We start from the raw sequence: 11,924 nt of genomic DNA, 5'->3' as shown, positions 1-11,924 counted from the left end.
GCATTCATAAATATGGATGAATTTAATATCATAGGTGAAGCTATCTTAAACATTGAGGATAATGACATTTCTGATTTCAGTGACGATGACGATAGTGATTTTATACATTATCTCCCTCGTTGCTTACTCCCTTGTTGCTAGGTATGGTACAATTCAATGTGAACTTCATCTTTATAATTTCTAATTGTGACATAATGTAAGGGATTTTTAATTATTAATTGTTTACTTTTGATGTATTTGTTTTTTTTATTGACTGTTAGTAATTTATTTATTTTTTTATTTACGTCTTGCAGTCGTGTTACATTAAATAATGGCTCGTATAATGCAAACTCCTAAAAGGATAGTCAGTCGAGCACAACGGGCAAGGGTGCATGCTATGATTAAGAATTTGGTTGATCTACCTATGGAAATAACAATCTCAACCACAGGGGATTACCTACTTTTCCTTGTGATGCATATGATAAGGGTGAACGAGCTAATTCAACAAATTATATGGAAAGGAGAGCTATTAACAAATAAATCTAGATATTTGGCTTTGAAGTTAGCTTTTAGTTCTATTCAACATAAGGGTATACTCGATCATGTATGGTGAAAATTGGAAGCGAACCGTACCCCATCATATTTACTACTACTTAGACACTTTGTGAAAGAGTATACTACTTGGGTTGCCAACAGGACTATGTTTCGGTCCACTAGTATAAAGATGCGTTATAGTAACAGATATAGTCTAGTGAAGCCTATGTTATCTAAAATCGATTATAAATTAGACAAAGACCTTTATGATGAACTAATTAAATCATGTCTAATGAAGAAAATAGTTAGACTGACCTAGTTAGTTATAATATCATGAACAATATGTACATATTTTGTTTATGTATGAAACTATATTTTTCATCTATGTTTGTATTACCTATGTATTGAATAGTTATAATTAACGCACGAAGTAAAATGTTTGTTTATAAAATTCCTTTATTAAATGTTTGAAACATTGTGCAATAGAAATATATGCATTGTTATAGTTGTGAAATTCTATATTTTTAAATGTATATTTGCCACAATGAATAGGTATAGCAAGAGAACAAGAAAGGAGAGATTACATAATGCCAGGTCCAATTGATCCACAACTTCTTCGTCTCCAGTCACAGCACCGTTCTGAAGCAATTTGGAATGGTAAACTTGAGCATGAAGTGCTTACTTGCAGGAGGCAAGGGAACATCTTACATGCTAACATTGATAATAGAATAATTCCCCATCTAACAAATTCTGGATTTATTGGAATTGCTCAACTAGGATTCTTCACTCTTGACTAGCACCTAAATAGTGCCTTTGTAGAGCGATGGTGACCAGATACCCATACATTCATGATGCCAAATGGTGAGTGTACAATCACTCTACAAAATGTAGGCATTATTTCTAGTTTGCCAGTTGATGGTTCTCCAGTTACTGGGAGGTGAAGGGCCGACTGGCCAGCAGTTTGTGAGATGCTTTTGGGCGTTAGACCACCCCGGCTATGATTAGAGGGCATACACTAAAATTATCATGGTTAGTTGATGAGTTTAGAGATATTCCACAGTTTGTAGATGACTTAACTGTTTTATGCCATGCACGAGCCTATATATTACGACTCATCGGTTCCATTTTTCCTAATAAAACAAACTCACGTGTGAACTTGATGTTCCTTCTGCTTTTAGAAGACTTGAGGGAAGCTGCAACATATAGTTAGGGGGAGAGCATGCTTAGCCTTTCTTTACCAGGAATTATGTCGTGCTGCAGTCATTGAAACAAAGGAGATTTCAGGGCCACTATTCCTGTTGCAGATCTGGGCTTGGGAGAGATTTAAAATAATATCTCCATCATTAAGAGATCCATCAACACCTGATGATGCACTACTAGGTGCTAGGTATGTCCCTATACTTTTATATTAATAACAATTAAGAAATGTTTCATTTCATTTTTATTTCATTACATCTAAATTTTTCTTTTCAACTAACAGGTGGAGTCGGGTTGGACAAATTACTGAAGTGACAACCCATTTACTACCACAAATCCAGTGCAACCTTGACCGGATGCGCCCTCAAGATGTAAACTACACTTCCATAATTATAGTTAAAACATTCGTTTGTTATATTTTTTCTTTACATTTATCCTTACTTAATGTGTTGTGACCATTAACTTGCAGATTACATGGGAACCATATACCAATGAATTGTTAGATGAGCTTCCAGACATTTGTGTTTAAGGCTATCCCATCTGGAAGGCAGTGGTGCCATTAGTTTGCTTTCATATTGTTGAATAGCACTAGTCTGATAGGGTGCTTCACCAGTTTGGATTGGTTCAACCTATTCCACGGCCACCGATGCAAACAAACGAGTTGCACAAGATTACTCTCTGATTGAGTGAGAGTAATTGGGAGCACCACTATGCCACCTACATTAATCGCTAGAATAGGCGACAACAATTTATTATTAAGGGGGCAACAAATGGTACAACCACTCCACCATCATTTTGAGCATATGGAGTGGTACTGTTGAGTTGCTAGACGTTGGATCTCAATCAGTGGAGTTGCTATTGGTTCTGCGATAATATTTTCAAACACATGTTACTATTATTCATTAAATAATTTTGTGCAATAAAATTTTATTTATTATATATATGTTTTTTTTTTAACAGGAGGATGAAATTGAGGATTGTTTGCTAAAATTATAGAACTCATTAACTAAAAAAGTGGAGGAAGTTAGGCATACACTGAGGAATATGATGAATGCTCTAGAGCAAAAAAGTTGCCTTTGTCAGATGTCTCCTCCTCAGCCTGCACCTCAAGTAGCAACTTTCATAGATGAATTAGAAGAGGAGCAACCAGTTGAGCAGCCTGAGCCCTCACATAGACGACGTCGATCACGTTCAGCTCGACGTCGACAATAGCCAGTTCATCCACAATTGGCACCTCGTGATGTTTTGCCCCCACCTTTTGCATTCCACCCTTATTGCCTTGATCCTTCTGATCCAGTTCCCATGCCACCTGCACCATCTGATCCTGGTCCGTCCACCATTTTCTAACCATATTCAGAAAGTATCCCAACACAATACAATGGTTGGGTGTCTGGCCCATCAGTCCCTAGCCCAACAGCTACATGGATGCCATACCAATCTCACATGCACAGTAAAACCATATTTGACTTCATTGAGAGTCAACAGCCGCAAACACCACCTAGCGGCTTATTTGCTCTTTTTGGCAGACCATCTAGTATTGGCCCATCATATTATATTTTCCCTCCATTTGGTGCATATGGTTCAGAACAATACTTTGCACCATATCACTCTGGTACCTTAGGCCATATTCCTTCTAGTGCGGGATTACTTGGAAATTATGAACAAAGTGGTTTGCATTCTACTGCAGGGGGGGAATCATCAAGACGAGAATAAGGAGAACCTAACCAACCCCAACATGCACAAGGTGATCCACCAGATCAGGAAGAAGGGGGACAACATCGAGTTCTTTGACCGAGTGACATATAAGGAGACTTGGCTGTGGAACATGACTTATTTTTATACTTGTCTTATTTAATATATTAAATATGTTGCTACTTTTATTTTTGTTTTATTATATTACATTTTTTAAACATTATGCTATTTTATATATTTCTCTTAATTTATATCTTCAATTTTTCTTTTATATCCATAACATTTGCTTCTTACTCGTACAATATGATGATGAAAATATTATTATTTAATAGTTGCAACTTATACAAATGTTTTATGGGAACGCTATTAAAAGTCACGTGCAGAACATATTGTGCAGTGTACCTAATTTGGTGTATGCAAAAAATTTAAATATTAAAATTTTCATTTATCATACTAAAATATTGAAATTTTAAAATAAAAAATATTCTTCATAAAAAACATACTGATTTTAATGTTATATATTTATATTTTTATTCAATAGAGAAAACATATTTTAATAATATTTAAAAATTTTCCCATATGTTAATAAGCCATTAATCTTTTTAACACAATTTTTTTTATCTGTAAATCTTTTTTTTAACAATATATAATTATACTTCAGAGATGTTATATTACCATTTAAAAAATAAATAATTATTAAAAAAATTGAAATACATATTTTCACAAATTTAAATTCAAATAAATATATTTACAATACGTTAATAAGCCATTAATCTTTTTTTTTTATCTATAATTTTTTTTATAATGTATAAATACAACATTTCACGAAAATATAATAAAAAAATTTTAAAAAATTTAAACCACCGGGACGTGTTTTACTGGAGGGACTGGAAAGAAATTTTGCAACCTGGGATGCTAATATCATTAGCGTCTTCATCTCACGAGGCCATGGAATTTGGCAGCGGACCTAGGACGTTACTTATAGTAGCGTCCTGCCTTTTGGACGCCACTATTGGTGGCTTTTTGGCACGGGAGCAGCTTTGGGACAACCAGGACGTTACTTATAGTAGTGTTCCTGTTCTGGACACCACTTATACTGGCATTTTTATGTCAATGCTCATCAACGCAGAATTTTTATCTCTGGACGCTACTAATACTAGCATTTTACTGTCCTCCCTTTTCATGTCATCCACATTTACACCGTTTTAATAAATAATTGAAACACAACACTTTTTTAATAATTTATTTGGTAGAATACCTTGTGTGGTCAATTCCCTTGTTATTCATTGTGCAAGATTCTCTTGTTTATTAACCATTAGTGATTTTCACACTTTTGGTCACTTTCTTTTCCTTTCTATATAACAAAACGAACACTAACACAAAACTCTGATTCTCTCATCTGTCTCTCTTTCTCTCTCTTGCGCACACCATGATCATCAACTTTCATGCTTCTTCTTCTTCTTCTTCTTCTTCTTCTTCTTCTTCTTCTTCTTCTTCTTTCTCTCAGCATCCTGATCAAAATCACTTGTTTCCTTGTTCTTCTGCTCCCTGTCATAGTTTCTAGTGTGTGCACATGTGACTTTTTTGAAGAAGCACAGCAAGAAGAAGGCCAAGCACTCAAGTATAAACTTGGTTCAGTAGCATCTATTCTTGTTGCTGGCGCCTTTGGTGTTAGCCTCCCATTTTTGGCAAACAAAATTCCAACTTTAAGACCTGAAAATGACATTTTCTTCATGATAAAGGCATTTGCTACTGGTATTATTCTGGCAAATAGGTTCATTCACATTCTGCCTGAGGCATTTGATGATCTGACATCTCCTTGCCTTGAGCAAAATCCATGCAGGAATTTTCCATTCACTGGTTTTGTTGCTATGATGTCTACAATTGGGACATTAATGGTGGATTCATTCACGACGGGTTTTTATAAGAGGCTTCACTTCAACAAGAATAAACATGCAAATGAGGATGAAGAGAGAGCTGAAGAAGATGAACATTCTGGTCATTTACATGTTCATACTTATGCTATTCATGTCATGCCCATGGTTCTGCTTCCCTTTCTAAGGATTTAGGTTTGCCACAGCTGATCAGACGCCGGATTACATCCCAAGTAAGCTTATTATTATTATTATTATTATTATTATTATTATTATTATTATTATTATTATTATTACTTTTGTTTCTCATCTAGATCAATTCTCTTCGAAATTCAAAAATGTGGGATGCTTGGTGCACTGATCATCATTTTTAATTTATGAAATGATAAAAATTGCAGGTATTGGAGGTCGGGATTGTAGTTCACTCAGTGATAATTGGAATATCTTTGGGTGCTTAGACTCCTGAAACTATAAAGCCTCTTTTGGTAGCCTTGTCTTTCCGTCAGTTCTTTGAGGGGATGGGACTTGTTGGTTGCATATTTGAGGTAGGAAAAATATGGATTTTTTTTGCCCCATTAAATTCACTTATTAAATACACCAAGTCTTATATAATTGTGCCTTCCATGAATTTAGGCATAGATATATATATAAAAATTCAAATTGAGGACTTATTTGTAATTTAGTCTTCATTTCAATTATTACAAATCCTCTCAAACAAAAAGAAGCATATATAAATGGATTAGGTACATTTCAAGATATATTATATAGAATTGGAAGTGTTGACACAGTGACAACATCCTGTTCTTTAATCAATTTAATTGCAAGAAATGCCAATTATATATAAAAAGCCCTATAATTAGGGTAGATCTACTAAAATATATTAAAATGATCTTTTCAATTTTTTTTTATTTTTATCCTTCTTTTAATTGCTGGAAATGTTATTTTTTTTAAAGAAAGGAAAATCTAAAGCACTATTAATTTTTTTTTATTAAGCTTAAGATATGGATGAACAATTTTTTTTTCTTGTTTAGGCAAAATTCAAATCCAGATGTACACCAATAATGGCAACATTTTTCTCTCTCACAACTCCACTAGGGATTGCAATTGGAATTGGCATATCAAGTTTTTACAAAGAGAATAATCCCACTTCACTAATTGCTGAGGGAATCTTCAACTCAGCCTCAGCTGGGATTTTGATTTATATGGCACTTGTTGATCTTCTAGCTGCAGATTTCAAGAGCCCAAGAATGCAAAACAGTTTCAGAATTCAATTAGGAGCTAATGCTTCTCTTTTCTTAGGAGCTGCTTGTATGTCTTTTCTAGCCGAATGGGCTTGAATTCTTTTGTATTTTATTGAATTACAATAACTCCTGGAGATTGCATATAAAGAGGATTTCAAGTTTTTTTTTTAAGGTTAATTTTGATATATTTTAAAGATGATTTCATTATCGTTGAATGGCACCAGTCTGATAGGGTGCTTCGCCGGTTTAGATTGGTTCAACCTATTCCACAGCCACCGATGCAAACAAACGAGTTGCACAAGATTACTCTCTGATTGAGTGAGAGTAATTGGGAGCACCACTATGCCACCTACATTAATTGCTAGAATAGGCGATAACAATTTATTATTCAGGGGGCAACAAATGGTACAACCACTCCACCATCATTTTGAGTATATAGAGTGGTACTGTTGAGTTGCTAGACGTTGGATCTCAATCAGTGGAGCTGCTATTGGTTCTGCGGTAATATTTTCAAACACATGTTACTATTATTCATTAAATAATTTTGTGCAATAAAATTTTATTTATTATATATATGTTTTTTTTTAACAGGAGAATGAAATTGAGGATTGTTTGCTAAAATTATAGAACTCATCAGCTAAAAATGTGGAGGAAGTTAGGCATACATTGAGGAATATGATGAATGCTCTAGAGCAAAAAGGTTGCCTTTGTCAGATGTCTCCTCCTCAGCCTGCACCTCAAGTAGCAACTTTCATAGATGAATTAGAAGAGGAGCAACCAGTTGAGCAGCCTGAGCCCTCACATAGACGACGTCGATCACGTTCTGCTCAACGTCGACAATAGCCAGTTCATCCACAATTGGCACCTCGTGATGTTTTGGCCCCACTTTTTGCATTCCACCCTTATTGCCTTGATCCTTCTGATCCAGTTCCCATGCCACCTGCACCATCTGATCCTGGTCTGTCCACCATTTTCTAACCATATTCAGAAAGTATCCCAACACAATACAATGGTTGGGTGTCTGGCCCATCAGTCCCTGGCCAACAGCTACATGGATGCCATACCAATCTCACATGCACAGCAGAACCATATTTTACTTCATTGAGAGTCAACAGCCGCAAACACCATCTAGCGGCTTATTTGCTCTTTTTGGCAGACCATCTAGTATTGGCCCATCACATTATATTTTCCCTCCATTTGGTGCATATGGTTCAGAACAATACTTTGCACCATATCACTCTAGTTCCTTAGGCCATATTCTTTCTAGTGCGGGATTACTTGGAAATTATGAACAAAGTGCTTTGCATTCTACTACAGGGGAGGGGGGGGGGGGGGGAATCATCAAGACGAAAATAAGAAGAACCTAACCAACCCCAAAATGCACAAGGTGATCCACCAGATCAGGAAGAAGGGGGACAACATCGAATTCTTTGACCGAGATGACATAGAAGGAGACCTGACTGTGGAACATGACTTATTTTTATACTTGTCTTATTTAATATATTAAATATGTTGCTACTTTTATTTTTGTTTTATTATATTACATCTTTTAAATGTTCTGCTATTTTATATATTTCTCTTAATTTATATCTTCAATTTTTCTTTTATATCTACAACATTTGCTTCTTACTCGTACAATATGATGATGAAAATATTATTATTTAATATTTGCAACTTATACAAATGTTTTATGGGAATGCTATTAAAAGTCACGTGCAGAACATATTGTGCAGTGTACCTAATTTGGTGTATGCAAAAAATTTAAATATTAAAATTTTCATTTATCATACTAAAATATTGAAATTTTAAAATAAAAAATATTCTTCATAAAAAACATACTGATTTAAATGTTATATATTTATATTTTTATTCAATAGAGAAAACATATTTTAATAATATTTAAAAATTTTCCAATATGTTAATAAGCCATTAATCTTTTTAACACAATTTTTTTATCTGTAAATCTTTTTTTTTTTTAACAATATATAATTACACTTCAGAGATGTTATATTACCATTTAAAAAATAAATAAGTATTAAAAAAATTGAAATACATATTTTCACAAATTTAAATTCAAATACATATATTTACAATACGTTAATAAGCCATTAATCTTTTTTTTTATCTATAATTTTTTTTTATAATGTATAAATACAACATTTCACGAAAATATAATAAAAAAATTTTAAAAAATTTAAACCACCGGGATGTGTTTTACTGGAGGGACTGGAAAGAAATTTTGCAACCTGGGACGCTAATATCATTAGCGTCTTCATCTCACGAGGTCATGGAATTTGGCGGCGGACCTAGGACGTTACTTATAGTAGCGTCTTGCCTTTTGGACACCACTATTAGTGGCTTTTTGGCACGGGAGCAGCTTTAGGACAACTAGGACGTTACTTATAGTAGCATTCCTGTTCTGGACACCACTTATACTCGCATTTTTATGTCAATGCTCATCAACGCAGAATTTTTATCTTTGGACGCTACTAATACTAGCATTTTACTGTCCTCCCTTTTCATGTCACCCACATTTACACCGTTTTGATAAATAACTGAAAACAACACTTTTTCAATAATTTATTTGGTAGAATGCCTTGTATGGTCAATTCCCTTGTTATTCATTGTGCAAGATTCTCTTGTTTATTAACCATCAGTGATTTTCACACTTTTGGTCACTTTCTTTTCCTTTCTATATAACAAAACGAACACTAACACAAAACTCTGATTCTCTCATTTGTCCCTCTTTCTCTCTCTTGCGCACACCATGATCATCAACTTTCATGCTTCTTCTTCTTCTTCTTTCTCTCAGCATCCTGATCAAAATCACTTGTCTTCTTGTTCTTCTGCTCCCTGTCATAGTTTCTAGTGCGTGCACATGTGACTTTTTTGAAGAAGCACAGCAAGAAGAAGGCCAAGCACTCAAGTATAAACTTGGTTCAGTAGCTTCTATTCTTGTTGCTAGCGCCTTTGGTGTTAGCCTCCCATTTTTGGCAAACAAAATTCCAACTTTAAGACCTGAAAATGACATTTTCTTCATGATAAAGGCATTTGCTGCTGATATTATTTTGGCAAATGGGTTCATTCACATTCTGCCTGAGGCATTTGATGATCTGACATCTCCTTGCCTTGAGCAAAATCCATGCAGGAATTTTCCATTCACTGGTTTTGTTGTTATGATGTCTACAATTGGGACATTAATGGTGGATTCATTCGTGACGGGTTTTTATAAGAGGCTTCACTTCAACAAGAATAAACATGCAAATGAGGATGAAGAGAGAGCTGAAGAAGATGAACATTCTGGTCGTTTACATGTTCATACTTATGCTATTCATGTCATGCCCATGGTTCTGCTTCCCTTTCTAAGGATTTAGGTTTGCCACAGCTGATCAGACGCCGGATTACATCCCAAGTAAGCTTATTATTATTATTATTATTATTATTATTATTATTATTATTATTATTATTATTATTATTAGTTTTGTTTCTCATCTAGATCAACTCTCTTCGGAATTCAAAAATGTGGGATGCTTGGTGCACTGATCATCATTTTAAATTTATAAAATGACAAAAATTGCAGGTATTGGAGGTCGGGATTGTAGTTCACTCAGTGATAATTGGAATATCTTTGGGTGCTTAGACTCCTGAAACTATAAAGCCTCTTTTGGTAGCCTTGTCTTTCCGTCAGTTCTTTGAATGGATGGGACTTGTTGGTTGCATATTTGAGGTAGGAAAAATATGGACTTTTTTTGCCCGATTAAATTCACTTGTTAAATACACTGAGTCTTATATAGTTGTGCCTTCCATGAATTTAGGCATAGATATATATATAAAAAGTCAAATTAAGGACTTATTTGTAATTTAGTCTTCATTTCAATTATTACAAATCCTCTCAAACAAAAAGAAGCATATATAAATGGATTAGGTACATTTCAAGATATATTATATAAAATTGGAAGTGTTGACACAATGACAACATCCTGTTTCTTTAATCAATTTAATTGCAAGAAATGCCAATTATATATATAAAGGGTAGATCTACTAAAATATATTAAAATGATCTTTTCAATTTTTTTATTTATTTTTATCCTTCTTTTAATTGCTGGAAATGTTATTTTTTTTAAAGAAAGGAAAATCTAAAGCACAATTAATGTTTTTTTTATTAAGCTTAAGATATGGATGAACAATTTTTTTTTTCTTGTTTAGGCAAAATTCAAATCCAGATGTATAGCAATAATGGCAACATTTTTCTCTCACAACTCCACTAGGGATTGCAATTGGAATTGGCATATCAAGTTTTTACAAAGAGAATAGTCCCACTTCACTAATTGCTGAGGGAATCTTCAACTCAGCCTCAGCTGGGGATTTTGATTTATATGGCACTTGTTGATCTTCTAGCTGTAGATTTCAAGAGCCCAAGAATGCAAAACAGTTTCAGAATTCAATTAGGAGCTAATGCTTCTCTTTTCTTAGAAGCTGCTTGTGCGTCTTTTCTAGCCGAATGGGCTTGAATTCTTTTGTATTTTATTGAATTACAATAACTCCTGGAGATTGCATATAAAGAGGATTTCAAGGTTTTTTTTTTGGGTTAATTTTGATATATATATATATAATTGATTGATATGATTTATTTTATTAAAATTAAATTATAATCAAACTATAAAATTAAATGGATGAGTAAAATATTGTAGAAGTTACTCTTATATTTTAAAATTATCGAATGCTTTCTCAAATTTAATGTGTTATGCATCAATTAATAGTCATATCTTATAGTAAACCTTATTTAAACATTTAATAGTTAACATAAATATAAATATGGTATGTGGACATATTTTATGACTTTCCAAAAAACATGTCATCATACTAAATTTTTTAAAAAACAAGTAAATTATAATTTAATTCTTAAGTTTAATAAAATCTATAACTTAATCCCTATATTTTCAAAACCATGCAATTTAAGTTATGAGATTTGATAAAACATACACTTTAATCCCAGTTATCATTAATTCTAACAAAAATGATCAAAATACTCTTAATTCTATCTTTAATTTAAAAATAAATTAATTTTAAAATTTTATTTTATTAGCAATTTAATCTCTGAAATAAAATGATGAAGTTTCATTTTATTAAAAATAAATAGTCAATTAGATGGAAAAGTTCAAACCTTTTCATATCTATGTTTGTAAATCACAACCCATTAATTATGTGTGAGTGTGATAAGACGCATTTAAAATTGAGAGAGTTCAAATAATTTTATCATAATTTTGTTTCATCATTTATAGCAAAATTTTGGGGTAAATATTATATTTATCAAATTAATAAAGAAACAAAGTCCAATTTTGCCTCTGAATTTCTGACTATGTTTAAATATGTCCACTTATAAATTTTTGTTCCAATTAATTTACAA

The 11,924-nt window shown here is 33.1% G+C and overlaps 1 long non-coding RNA gene and 2 pseudogenes across 1 annotated transcript; all 3 read left to right on the top strand.

Annotated features, from left to right (window-relative positions):
- Positions 1–980: 980 nt before the first annotated feature.
- LOC131170444 (uncharacterized) lies at positions 981–3,610 on the top strand. Its single transcript, XR_009141191.1, has 3 exons — positions 981–1,900; positions 1,994–2,081; positions 2,180–3,610. It is a non-coding gene; the product is annotated as an uncharacterized LOC131170444 (long non-coding RNA).
- Positions 3,611–4,804: 1,194 nt separating this feature from the next.
- LOC131170443 (zinc transporter 1-like) lies at positions 4,805–6,684 on the top strand (annotated as a pseudogene).
- Positions 6,685–9,284: 2,600 nt separating this feature from the next.
- Positions 9,285–11,028, top strand: LOC110658525 (zinc transporter 1-like; annotated as a pseudogene).
- The last annotated feature ends 896 nt before the right edge of the window (positions 11,029–11,924 follow it).

The sequence above is a fragment of the Hevea brasiliensis genome, chromosome 11 (genome assembly GCF_030052815.1).
Source record: "Hevea brasiliensis isolate MT/VB/25A 57/8 chromosome 11, ASM3005281v1, whole genome shotgun sequence".
In the NCBI taxonomy this organism is placed as follows: Eukaryota; Viridiplantae; Streptophyta; class Magnoliopsida; order Malpighiales; family Euphorbiaceae; genus Hevea; species Hevea brasiliensis.
The sequence above is the reverse complement of the archived record's forward strand: the minus strand, read 5'-3'. Positions and strand labels throughout refer to the sequence as shown.